Source organism: Rhinopithecus bieti, unplaced genomic scaffold (assembly GCF_001698545.2).
Source record: "Rhinopithecus bieti isolate Rb0 unplaced genomic scaffold, ASM169854v2 scaffold_39746, whole genome shotgun sequence".
NCBI lineage: Eukaryota > Metazoa > Chordata > Mammalia > Primates > Cercopithecidae > Rhinopithecus > Rhinopithecus bieti.
In genome coordinates, this window is record NW_016816960.1 from 197,521 (window position 1) to 211,544 (window position 14,024).

The following is a 14,024-nucleotide window of genomic DNA, read 5'->3' on the forward strand; positions in this document are numbered from 1 at the left end:
TGATATTACCTAGGTTTTCTTCTAGGGTTTTATGGTAAATAACAATAAAGAGAGGGTCTTGCTGTGTTGCCCAGGCTGATCTCTAATTCCTGGGCTCAAGCAATCCTCCCACCTCAGCCTCCTAATGTGCTGGAATTATAGGCGTGAGCCATTGTGCTTGGTCCCCATTGGTTTTTTTCTTTCTATCTTTTTTTTTTTTTTGAGATAGACTCTGTTGCCAGGCTGCAGTGCAGTGGTGCAATCTCGGCTCACTGCAACCTCTGCCTCTCAGGTTCAAGGGATTCTTGTGCCTCACCCGCCCAAGCAGCTGGGATTACAGGCACACGACACCATGCCTGGCTAATTTTTGTATTGAGATAAGGTTTCGCCAGATTGGACAGGCTGGTCTCAAACTCCTATCCTCAAGTGATCCACCTGCCTCGGCCTCCCAAAGTGCTAGGATTACAGGCGTGAGCCACTGCCCCTGGTCCCCATTGTTGACTGAGTCAAAACTAGATGCTCGGCCGGGTGCGGTGGCTCAAGCCTGTAATCCCAGCACTTTGGGAGGCCGAGACGGGCGGATCACGAGGTCAGGAGATCGAGACCATCCTGGCTAACACGGTGAAACCCTGTCTCTACTAAAAAATACAAAAAACTAGCCGGGCGAGGTGGCGGGCGCCTGTAGTCCCAGCTACTCAGGAGGCTGAGGCAGGAGAATGGCGTAAACCCGGGAGGCGGAGCTTGCAGTGAGCTGAGATCCGGCCACTGCACTCCAGCCTGGGCGACAGAGCGAGACTCCGTCTCAAAAAAAAAAAAAAAAACTAGATGCTCCTGTCTGTCTTTCATGCTGTCCCAGCCTGGGCACAGTTCAACTTGTCAGCTTTCTCCCCTGCCGCTCTGCCCCCGAGAGTCTTTGCTGATTTGCAGCTTCTCAAATGGGCCTTGCATTTTCACGTTGCCCTGGTTATTATCTAATGAAATGCTCTTTTTCCACGTTCTTTCTTCCTCTGCCTTTAAAAGTTTGTCTTTCAGGCCCAGTTCCTTGGACTCCTCCACTATAAGATTCTTTTTAACCCTCACTGCCACCTGGCCCAATAGAAATGATCATGTTCTCTTCTGTGCTCCCTCAGCGGGCTGGTTATTTCTCCCTCTTTTTTTTTTTTGAGACAGAGTCTCGCTCTGTCACCTAAGCTGGAGTGCAGTGGCACGATCTCGACCCACTACAACCTCTTCCTGCTGGGTTCAAGTGATTTTCCTGCTTCAGCCTCCCGAGTAGCTGGGATTACACGTGCACGCCATGCCCAGCTAATCTTTGTAGTTTTAGTAGAGACGGGTTTTGCCATGTTGGCCAGGCTGGTCTCAAACTTCTGACCTCAAGTGATCCACCTGCCTTGGCCTCCCAAAGTGCTGAGATTATAGGTGTGAGCCACTGCGCCCAGTCGAACTGGTTATTTCTCTACGTACCACTCATGAAAGTCCAATTTGAACTATACAGCATTGCGTGTGAATGTCTTTCCTTCTCAACATTTTATAAAGAAACATTTCAAATATACAGCAAAGTTGAAGAAATTTTAAAGTTAACCCCATATCTCTGGACCTTTGTTTTCACTATTAAAACTTTTTTTTTTTTTTTTTTTTTTAGATGGAGTCTTGCTCTGTCGCCCAGGCTGGAGCACAGTGGCACAATCTCGGCTTACTAGAAGCTTCACCTTCCAGGTTCACACCATTCTTCTGCCTCAGCCTCCCGAGTAACTGGGACTACAGTCGCCCGCCACAATGCCTGGCTAATTTTTTTATATTTTTTTTTAGTAGATATTGGGTTTCACTGTGTTAGCTAGGATGGTCTCCATCTCCTGACCTCATGATCTGCCTGCCTCAGCCTCCCAAAGTGCTGGGATTACAGGCATGAGCCACTGTGCCCGGCCTACTCACACTTTATCAAACTTGTTTTATTGTTATTTATTTATTTATTTTATTTATTTATTTTTTTGAGACAGAGTCTCACTCTATTGCCCAGGTTGGAGTGCAGTGGTGTGATCTCAGCTCACTGCAACCTCCACCTCTAGGGTTCAAGAGATTTTCATGCCTCAGCCTCCTGAGTAGATGGGATTACCAGCATGTACCACCATGCCCAGCTAATCTTTGTATTTTTAGTAGAGATGGGGTTTCCCTATGTTAGCCAGGATGTTCTCAAACTCCTGATCACGGGTCATCTGCCCACCTGGCCTCACAAAGTGTTGGGATTACAGGCGTGAGCCACTGCACCTGGCCTATTTACTTATTTATTTATTTTTGAGACAGGGTCTGGCTCTGTCACCCAGGCTGGAGTGAAGTGGCATGATTTTGGCTTACTGCACCCTCGACCTCCTGGGCTCAAGCAGTTCTCTCATCTCAGCCCCCCAAGTAGCTAGGACTAAGAGGGGTATCTCGGCTAATTTTTTAATTTTTTGTGGAGACGAGGTCTCACTATGTTACCCAGGCTGGTTTCAAACTCACAGACTCAAGGGGTCCTCCTGTCTTAGCCTCCCAAAGTGCTGGGATTACATAATGTACATATTAAAAATGTATTACTTCCCGGAACAGGGGTTAATCAGAAGACAACATGGCCAGTTACTCTCTACACAATGAAATAAACAAATCTTGGTCGGGTGCGGTGGCTCATGCCTGTAATCCCAGCACTTTGGGAGGCCAAGGCTGGTGGATCACCTGAGGTCAGGAGTTCAAGACCAGCCTGGCCAATGTGGTGAAATCCTGTCTCTACTAAAAAAAATAAAAATACAAAAATTAGCTGGGCGTGGTGGGCACCTGTAATCCCAGCGACTCAGGAGGCTGAGGCAGGAGAATCGCCTTAACCCGGGAGGCGGAGGTTGCGGTGACCCGAGATCTTGACACTGCACTCCAGCCTGGACAACAGAGTGAAATTCCGTCTCAAAAATAAATAAAAAATAGGCCGGGCGCAGTGGCTCACGCCTGTAATCCCAGCACTTTGGGAGGCCGAGGCAGGTGTGTTAGGAATAATGCTCAAAATCCTAAGGAAATTGAACACTTGAACAAAGGATTCTTAGCAAAGCAATTTTACTTCTCTGCAGAGGAGTGCCTCCTTGGCCAGTTGCCATGAGAGCACACCTGAACAAAGGGGCACTAGAGCCTTTATTCCTGACACAAGTCCTGCCCCTGTACCCTTTCCTCATTGGCCAGGGTTGGGTAGTTCAATCTAAACTAATCCCGGTTGGCTAAACATTTGATTTTTTTAGATAGGGTGGGCACGTAAAAGAAAGTGGAGAGGAAGGGGAAGGGGTGTCTGTAATGAGCTAGAAAGTGAGTCCTCTTTCCAAACAAGGAAAGGAATGTGAGCCGGTGCTGATAACGCCTGGTACTGTGGTGTACCTGGGCATCTAACAAAGGCAAAACGGAAAAAAGGAGAAAAAGGAGAAAAAAAAGGGTGGGGTACTATGAATTAAAGAATAAAAGATTAGGTTATTTGAAGAGAAACCTCATCATAGCCCACAGGTGGATCACTTGAGGCCAGGAGTTTGAGACCAGCCAGACCAACATGGTGAAACCTCGTCTCTACTAAAAACACAAAACTAGCCAGATGTGGTGGCACATGCCTGTAATCCCAGCTACTATGGAGACTGAGGCAGGGGAATCACTTGAACCTAGGAGGCGGAGGTTGCATTGAGCTGAGGTCGCACCATTGCATTCCAGCCTGGGCAACAAAAGCAAAACTCCATCTCAAAAAAAAAAAAAAAAAAACCCATGCGCAGTGGCTCACGTCTGTAATCCCAGCACTTTGGGAGGCCGAGGTGTGTGGATCACCTGAGGTCAGGAGTTTCAGACCAGTCTGGCCAACATGGTGAAACCCCGTCTCTACTAAAAATACAAAAATTTGCTGGGCGTGGTGGCGTGCACCTGTAATCCCAGCTACTGGGGAGGCCGAGGCAGGAGAATCACTTGAACCCAGGAGTCGGAGGTTGCGGTGAGCCGAGATCGCACCACTGCACTCCAACCTGGGCGACAAGAGTGAAACTCCATCTCAAAAAAGAAAAAAAGAAAAAGGAAAAGAAAAAAACAAATTTTAAGGGTACTGTCAAAGAAAAGAGTCAAACTCGGTAAAATATTTGATGCGATTTATTCTGAGCCAAATATGAGTGACCATGGCCCATGACAGAGCCCCAGGAGAACATGTGCCCAAGGTGGTGTTTGAAATACTTGTTTCCCACTGCCATAAAGAAATAGCACTTGAACATAAATTTAATTTCCTTAGTAAGGCCATTTTTACTTCCTGCAGAAAGGGTACACTCGCTAGCAGTTTTGCCACAAGAATACACTGAACAAAGGAGACAGGGACATTTATAACCTGACACGTCCATCCTACTGCTGTGTCCGGTTTCCAGTGGCTGGAACGGGACCTCACATTCTGTATTTGTCCCGATTGGCTAGCAACTTAGAACTTTTTAAGAGGCAACGGTAGAGGAGAACAAAGGAAGGAGGAAGTAACTTGTGGAATGCTGAGAAAGGTAAAAACACCTTGGAAGCTAAAAACATAAAGTACATTGATTTGTTTATCATGGCTAGCAGATATTTAAGAATCTTAGCACAGGTCTTTGAATAAATTTTGCTTCTAAGAGAAGTTACTATTTATTCCTAATTAAATGGGGGAGGAAAGTCTTTGAAGAGGAACCTTTAGTTTTTACAGTGGTCAGGCCACAGACTGGTGTTATACATTTTAGGGAGACAGAAGACGTCAATCAATACCTGTAAGATGAAATTGGTTTGGTCTGGAAAGGCAGGACATCTTCAAATAGGTGGTGTTTCCTAGTCCAGGTCATAAATGGACTTCAAAGAGTCTCTGATTTGCCATTGGTTAAAAGAGTTTGAGAGTTTATCTAAAGACCCGAAATCAATAGAAGGGAGTCTCTGTGTTAAGATAAGGGGTTGTGGAGACCAAGGTTCTTACTATGCAGATAAAGCTTCCAGGTAGCAGGCTTCAGAGAGAATAGACTGTAAATGTTTCTTATCAGACTTAGTCTGTTTTATCAGTCTTTTCTCTTTTCCTTTTAAGACAGTGTTTCACTCTGTTGCCCAGGCTGGAGCGCAGTGGCACAATCTCAGCTCACTGCAACCTCTGCCTCCTGGGTTCAAGAGATCCTCCTACTTCAGCCTTCTCAGTAGCTGGAACTACAGGAGTCTGCCACCATGTCTATTTTTTTTTGCTGTTTTTTTTTTTAAGTCAGGTCTCTGTTGCCCAGGCTGGAGTGCAGTGGTGCAATCACAGCTCACTACAGCCTTGACTTCCTGAACTCAAGCAATCCTCCCACCCCAGCCTCCTGGACAGCTGGGACTACAGGTATGCCACCAAGCCTGGCTAATTTTTGCATTTTTTGCAGAGACAAGGTATTGCTATGTTGCTCAGTCTGGTCTCAGTAGCATAAGAAATACACTCATCTCTTTGGAGTTTCAAATGTTTTTAGGAGTTGTATGCCAAGAAGCTGGGACAAAAGCCAAATATATATTTCACAATATCACAGTCTACCCCAGTCTTTGAACACAGATCCCTTATATCAAAAGGATATACAATGCAGTAGTGCTGGCAAAATTACTGGAATCCCATTTAATCATTAGTAATTAGTCTAGTCTATATCATATCATATAAATGTATTTTTCAGGGCAAGGCCACTCAGGTTTGCAGACTTCCATTCAACCTTGTCAGGTTCCAAAAGCAGGAGTTGTCTCAGCAAACATATTATAGCATCTGGTATAATTGAGCTGAGACAATGTCATTTCTTGGAGGTGTTGATGTAACATTGGATCTCCCTCATTATATAACCCATGTATTCATTTGTTTACCCTTGGCTACTATTTCTTCTTCTCTTCATTTATACCCAAACTTTTCTACCTTTGGAAGGGACATTAGGTTCAGCCACTGTGTTGGTCTTGATTACAGGCAGCAATACTAGTCTATCAAGTACCTCTCCTCAGTCCATTCCCATTCAGATAGGGTAACGCTACACAGTACAAAACTAGTGGGCTATTTTTACCACCAGGCAATATAGCTGTATTCACTGTTAACAGCAATTTTACCCAATGGGGTAAAGGCACAACCCACCCCCACCAGGCCCTTAGAAATTATGAGGCTGGGCTGGGTACTGTGGCTCATGCCTGTAATCCTAGCACTTTGGGAGATTGAGGCAAGCAGATCACTGAAGGTCAGGAGTTCTAGACCAGCCTGGCCAACATGGTGAAACCCCAGCTCTACTGAAAATACAAAAATTAGCTGGGCATGTTGGCACATTCCTGTAATCCCAGCTACTCGGGAGGCTGAGGCAGGAGAATCAGTTGAACCTGGGAGGCAGAGGTTGCAGTGAGCTGAGATCATGCCACTGCACTCCAACCTGGGCAAGGAAGTGAGATGCTGTCTCAAAAAAAAAAAAAAGAAAGAAAGAAAGAAAGAAATTATGAGGCTGCGCACGGTGGCTCATACCTACCTATAATCCTAGCACTTTGTGGGGCCAAGGCAGGTGGATCAAGTGAGCCCAGGAGTTCAAGACTAGCCTGGGCAACATGAAGAAATACTGTCTCTACAAAAAAAATACAAAAATTATGGCTGGGCGCGGTGGCTCACACCTGTAATCCCAGCACTTTGGGAGGCCGAGAAGGGCGGATCACGAGGTCAAGAGATTGAGACCGTCCTGGCCAACATGGTGAAACCTCAGTCTCTACTAAAAATACAAAAATTAGCTGGGCGTGTGGCGGGCGCCTGTAATCCCAGCTACTCAGGAGGCTGAGGCAGGAGAATCACTTGAACCTGGGAGGTGGAGGTTGCAGTGAGCCGAGATCATATCACTGCACTCCAGCCTGGCGACAGAGCAAGACTCCGTCTCAGAAAAACAACAACAATAACAACAACAACAAAAACACACACAGAAAAATTAGCTTGGCGTGGCACGCTTGTAGTCCCAGCTACTTGGGAGGCTGAGGTGGGAGAATTGCCTGAGCCTGGGAGGTCGAGGCTATAGTGAGCCGTGATGGCACCACTACATTCTGGGTGACAGAGAGAGACCCTGTCTCAAAACAATAAATAAATAAAAAGGAATCCTTACGTAGGGTTTAAAAACATAGTTACAGTCTCGCTTAGGAATTCTTCCTGCCTCCAGCTTTTGGAATTGTGGTCCTGTGCCTAGGACCACTGCATAAGGTAGGGGAAGATTTTTGAGATGATGTGGGGAAGAAAGAAAAAAAGGTAATTATGTCAGCATAATGCTTCTTTGGCAAGAATTGCATAGTAATACCAGCCTCCTCCCTGGCCGCTTCTCCCCAGATCCACCAGAAAAACAGAGGAAAATCTAATGGGGTCATCCTTTAGTCTCATGCATGTTAAGTGTGAGCACACACTCATGAATGCATGTAAACCAGTCCTTCATGCTTTTATCTCCTCCAGTTTTAGACAACCAATGCTTTTTTTTTTTTGATAGCCAAAAGCAGATTTGTTATTTATAGTTTAGTCTTAAAAAAAGATAAAAAAAATCACCCAGTGATTATGGGGGGTCCAGGAAAACTTGTCCTAATAATGACAACGTGGAGGTGAAGAGCTGACTGGGCAGCTGGGCAGTGGGACTTTCTGTTCGACAGGCTGCTTCTCCTATGCCTGGTCATGGTTTTCATGTGAGAAGAATGTTCCTGACCCTGCTAGGGTTTTTCATGGCCATGAACTCACAGTCCTTTTCTGAAATTTCAACCTGTTCTATTTGAGAGAGTACAATTCCCTCATCAAGTCCTCCCCCTCCCACTGCTCTTCCTTCAGCTTCCAGCAGCAGTGCTGGGCAGTGGGGTCGATGGGGTGAGCTTCTGCACTGAAGATGTCCCCCCAGCCCCCAGGATGCATTCCCCATTGTAAGTGATCACTGTGGGTGGAACCATTGCTATGGATGGGATGAAGTGGACAACCAATGTTTTACTTGCCTATTTCACTTCTCCGTCAAATTATTACTTTTTGTTTTTGAGACAGGGTCTCTGTTGTCCAAGCTGGAGTGCTGTGGTGTGATCAACTGCTCACTGCAGCCTCAACCTCCTGGGTTCAAGAGATCCTCCTAATTCAGCCTCCTGAGTAGCTGGGACTACATGTGTGCACCACCACGCCCGGCTAATTTTTGTATTTTTTGCGGAGATGCAGTCTCACTGTGTTGCCCAGGCTGCTCTCAGACTCCTCCTGGCCTCCAGTGATCTGCCGTCTCGGCCTCCCAAAGTGCTGGGATTACAGATGTGAGCCACCATGACTGGCCAGTGGCTTCTTTTTTCTTTTTTTCTCAGCTGTGTGAAATCTTCCACAACAGAGGAGGTTGGTTTATAGGTAGAGAAAGGCTGATGAAAACAGAAACAAAGCATGAAAAGCAGATTCATCATTTCCAAGTTACTTTCTTTGTAAGATGGGTACAGGAAAACAGAATAAAAAAATAACTGATTGGTTGATGTCAGCTACTTTTTTGTAAGGATTAAAACAGGAGGCTGTGCACAGTGGCTCATGCCTGTAATCCCAGCACTTTGGGAGGCCAAAGTGGGTGGGTCAATTGAGTTCAGGAGTTCGAAACCAGCCTACCCAACATAGTGAAACCCCATCTCCACTAAAAATAGAAAAAAAAAATTAGCTGGGCATGGTGGCGCATGCCAGTCCCAGCTACTTGGGAGGCTGAGGCACAAGAATCACTTGAACTTGGGAGGCAGAGGTAACAGTGAGCTAAGATGGCACCACTGCACTCCAGCCTGGGCGACAGAGCAAATCTCTGTCTCAAAACAAACAAATAGGCTGGGGGCGGTGGCTCATACCTGTAATCCCAGCACTTCGGGAGGCTGAGGCGGGCTGATTACTTGAGGCCAGGAGTTCAAGACTGGCCTGGCCAACATGGTGAAACCCTGTCTCTACTAAAAATACCAAAAGTTAGCTGAGGCTAGTCACAGTGGCTCATGCCTGTTATCCCAGCACTTTGGGAGGCTGAGGCAGGTGGATCACCTGAGGTCAGGAGTTTGAGACCAGCCTGGCCAACATGGTGAAACCCCGTCTCTACTAAAAATACAAAAAATTAGCTGGGCGTGGTGGCGCACGCTGTAGCCCCAGCTACTCAGGAGGCTGAGGCACGAGAATCGCTTGAACCTGGGAGGAAGTGGTTCCAGTGAGCTGAGATCGCGCCACTGCACTCCAGCCTGGGCAACAGAGCGAGGCTGTGTCTCAAAAACAAAACAAAAAACACATACACAGGGAACTTCATCATCATGTCGAATAAAACTGACCTGTTTGGGAATTTGTCTATTATCTCTCATTCTTCTGATTTGTCAGAAGGTCAGGTAAACAGCTTGGTTTCTTAACATGTAATTTTAGAATTAAATTTAACATGTAATTAGAATTAATTTTAGAATTAAAATTAACATGTAATTTTAGAATGAGTAATTCCATTTTAGTGTTTTTCTTTTTCTTTTCTTTTCTTTTTTTTTTTGCCTTTTTGTTGCCAGGTTGGAGTGTAGTGGCATGATGTCGGCTCACTGAAACCTCCGTCTCCCGAGTTCAAGCAATTCTCCTGTCTCAGCTTCCCGAGTAGCTGGGACTACAGGCACCCGCCACCATGCCCAGCTAATTTTTGTATTTTTAGTAGAGATGAGGTTTCACCATATTGGCCAGGCTGGTCTCGAACTCCTGACCTCAGGTGATCCGCCCTCCTCGGCCTCCCAAAGCTATGGGATTACAGGTGTGAGCCACCTCGCCCGGCCAATTTTAGTTTTTAGTCTGGTCTGTTGGGGTCTAGTGCAGGAGCTTTGTCCAAAACAATGGCTAACGTAGTGTTTTTATTAGCATCTGAAACACTCATGAGGGGAATCTTAGACTGTACATTTGATAAGGCTTCCTGGCTTGTCTTTCCCTTTTGCAGCAATATAGTTATTTTGGCAGGCAGGGGTTCCCATTAAAGGGCTCTTAGCAATATTAAGTGAGCTAATATGTCAGTTATCCTAAAGTCAGTCCCATATGGCTTGCATATGAAGTACATCGGCTGCTTCATCTGAGTGTTCTATTTGGCATTTGTAGGTGGAGCCAGGCAGTCCCCCTTTGCAGGGTAAACAGACCTTACCGTGACTTTTATCCAGTCCACCAGGCTGGCTGTTCCCTTGGGAATAAACTCCTATGTGTCTGTGTCTCATAGAGCCATCTGTGATTGTTCTATAGTGAGCTGTGGGTCCTGTATCAACCCAAACATGCTCTTTCACTCTGCAGCACTTCAAACCAAAGATACTGCTCCTAAATTAGTTGTTCTCAAAATCCATTATAGTAAAGCCTCCTCAGGAACCTGATGATACCAATCTGCAAAATGAAACACTTCCTTCATACTATACCTCTAGTTTTCACAGTATCTTGGTTTTGCCGCTTCCCTGCATTGACTGCCTTTTTGATAACCACAGGTCTTAGAGCTATTTTCTGTTGTCTCTCTATAATTTTTCCCTTCTTGGGGAGGCTTTGTGGCTTGTGGCCAAAGCTCAGACTAACTGAAAGCTGAGCTTAGTCTAGCATCAAGATTGACCCAGAACTCTCTTTTACTTTCATTTTTAGCTATTACATATAACAGTAAACAAGGAATTGAAATTTTGTGTTTTTTTCTTATTAGTTTGCATTTCTTTTTTGTTTTGAGACATGGTCTCATTCTGTCACCCAGGCTGGAGTGCAGTGGTGCAATCTGGGCTCACTTCAATCTCCACCTCCCAGGCTTAAGTGATCCTTCCACTGAAGCCTCCCAAGTAGCTGGGACTATAGGCATGCACTACCATGCCTAGCTAATTTCTGTATTTTCCTCGTCATTGTCGTTGCTGTTTTGAGACAGAGTTTCGCTCTTGTTGCCCAGGCTGGAGTGCAATGGCGCGATCTCGGCCCAAACTACATGTTTCCATGAGCAGGGCTGGTGTAGCAAATCCCACTTCTGACACGACACATGACATTATAGGTGGGCGAACAAACAAAAACAACCAAGTGATTTTTCCTATTCTCTTACTCAGTAGTCAACAATACTTCTGAGACCAGTGTGTGGAGGTTTTTCCCCACACACCAAGCAAGTAGTCCTTCGGCTGTGGACACCAGCTGGATATCCTCCAATTCAGTTTAATTCTGGTACTATCTACCCAGAGATAGAGTCAGATCCCAAATGTTGAAGGCTTAGTTCCACAAGATTGCCCCCCCACCCGACTTCCAATGCCATTGGCAAAGTCCAGGTTTTTTTTAACCTGTATTACAGACAGACTGATTATAAATTGAAGTTCCTTGGGTTCAACTAATTTGCTAGAGTGGCTAATAGAACCCAGAGAAACACATTTACTGATTTATTATACAGTTTAATACAAAGAACACAGATGAAGAGAAGCATAGGGTGAGGTATGGAGGGAGGGGCGCAAAGCTTCCATGCCCTCTCCAAGCATGTCACCTTCCAGCAACCTCCAAGTGTTTAGCTATCCAGAAGCTCATTCAGATTCTGGTTTTTATTGTTTGTTTTTGAGACAGGTTTTTGCTCTGTCGCTGATATGGTTTGCTGTGTCCCCACTCAAATCTCATCTTGAATTCCTACATGCTGTGGGACGGACTGGTAAGAGGTAATTGAATCATGGGTGCAAGTCTTTCCCATGCTGTTCTCGTGATAGTGAATAAGTCTCATGAAATCTGATGGCTTTATAAGTCAGGGTTTCCCTGCACAACTCTCTTTGCCTGCCACCATCCATCTAAGACATGACTTGCTCCTCCTTGCTTTCTGTCATGATTGTGAGGCTCCCCCAGCCATGTGGAACTGTAAGTCCATTAAATCTCTTTTTCTTCCCAGTCTCAGATATGTCTTTATCAGCAGTGTGAAAACAGACTAATAGAGTCGCCCAGGCTGGAGTACAGTGGAGTGCACAACTCATTGCAGCCTTAACCTCCCAGCCTCAAGCAATCCTCCTACCTCAGCCATCTGAGTAGCTGACACTATAGCTGCACAACACCACGCACCTGGCTAATTTTTTTTTTTTGAGACGGAGTTTTGCTCTTGTCACCCAAGCTGGAGTGCGATGGCACGATCTCGGCTCACTGCAACCTCTGCTTCCTGGGCTCAAGCGATTCTCCTGCCTTAGCCTCCTGAGTAGCTGGGATTACAGGCATGTACCACCACGCCTGGCTATTTTTTGTATTTTCAATAGATATGGTGTTTCACCATGTTGACCAGGCTGGTCTCGAACTCCTGACCTCAGGAGATCTACCCTCCTTGGCCTCCCAAAGTGTTGAGATTACAGGCATGAGCCACTGCGCCCAGCCTAATTTTTTTCACATTTATTTGTTTATTTTTTTGTAGAGACGGTCTCGTCATGTTGCCCAGGCTAGTCTTGAATTTCTGGGCTCACAGCAATCTGCCCATCTTGGCCTCTCAAAGCGCTAGGATTACAGGTGTGAGCCACTGTGCCTGGCCTCATTTGGGTTTTTAATGGAGACTTCATTACATAGGCATGGTTGATTAAATAATTAACCATTGGTGATCCACTTAACTGTCAGCATCTCTCGTCTCCCAGGAGGTTGGGGAGTGGTGCTGAAAAGTTCCAACCCTCTAATCTGCCTTGGTCTTTGCTGTTACCAGCCCCCATCCTGAAGCTACCTAGGGGCTACCAGTCACCAAGCATCTTAATAGTGTACAAAAGATATCACTTTGAATTCCAAGAATTTTAGGAGTTGTGTGCCAGAAAACTGGAATAAAGACTAAATACAGTTATACTTAGCTTAACGAGAGGGATGTGTTCTGAGAAATGCATCATTAAGCTATTTCATCATTGTGCGAACACCATAGAGTGTACTTACACATACCTAGATGATACAGCCTGTTAAATACCTAGAATACCCAGGGTACAGGATGTAGCCTATTGCTCCTACACCACAAACCTGTACAGCATGTTACTGCACTGAATACTATAGGCAATTGTAACACCTGGTAAATATTTATGTACCTAAACATATCTAACATAGAAAAGATACAGTAAAACTACAGTATTATAATCTCTCTCTCTCTCTTTTTTTTTTTTTTTTTTTTTTGAGACTGAGTCTCGTTCTATTCCAGGCTGGAGTGCAGTGGCACAATCTCAGCTCACTGCAACCTCTACCTCCTGGGTTCAAGCAATTCTCGTGTCTCAGCTTTCCAAGTAGCTGGGATTACAGGCACCTGCAGTCATGCCAGGTTAATTTTTGTACTTTTAGTAGAGACAGGGCTTCAACATGTTGGCCAGGCCGGTCTTGAACTCCTGACCTCAAGTGATCCACCTGCCTTGGCCTCCCAAAGTGCTGGGATTATAGACTCAAGCCACTGTGCCTGGCCAAAAACACAGTATTATGATCTTATGGGGTAGGGCTAAGTGGCTCACACCTTGTAATCCCAGCACTTTAGGAGGTAGAGGTGGGAGAAGCACTTGAACCAGGGGTTCAAGACCAGCCTGGGCAACATAATGAGACACTCTGTCTAGGAAAAAAAAAAAACAATTATCTGTCTATCTATCAGTCTATCTGTATATCTTATGGGACCACTGTCATGTATGCAGCTTGTTGACCAAAACATTGCATGACTGTATATATTTCACAATATCATGTTTCCAGTTTGTGGCTGTTAAGAATAAAGTTGCGATAGGCCAGGCGCGGTGGCTCAGGCCTGTAATCCCAGCACTTTGGGAGGCCGAGGCGGGCGGATCACAAGGTCAGGAGATCGAGACCATCCTGGCTAACACAGTGAAACCCCATCTCTATTAAAAATGCAAAAAATCAGCCGAGCGTGGTGGTGGGCACCTGTAGTCCCAGCTACTCGGGAGGCTGAGGCAGGAGAATGGCGTGAACCTGGGAAGCGGAGCTTGCAGTGAGCCTAGATCGCCCCATTGCACTCCAGCCTGGGTGACAGAGCGAGACTACGTCTCAACAACAACAACAACAACAAAAAAGAATAAAGTTGCAGATGGGCATGGTGGCTCAAGCCTGTAATCCCAGCACTTTGGGAGGCTGAAGCAGGCGGATCACG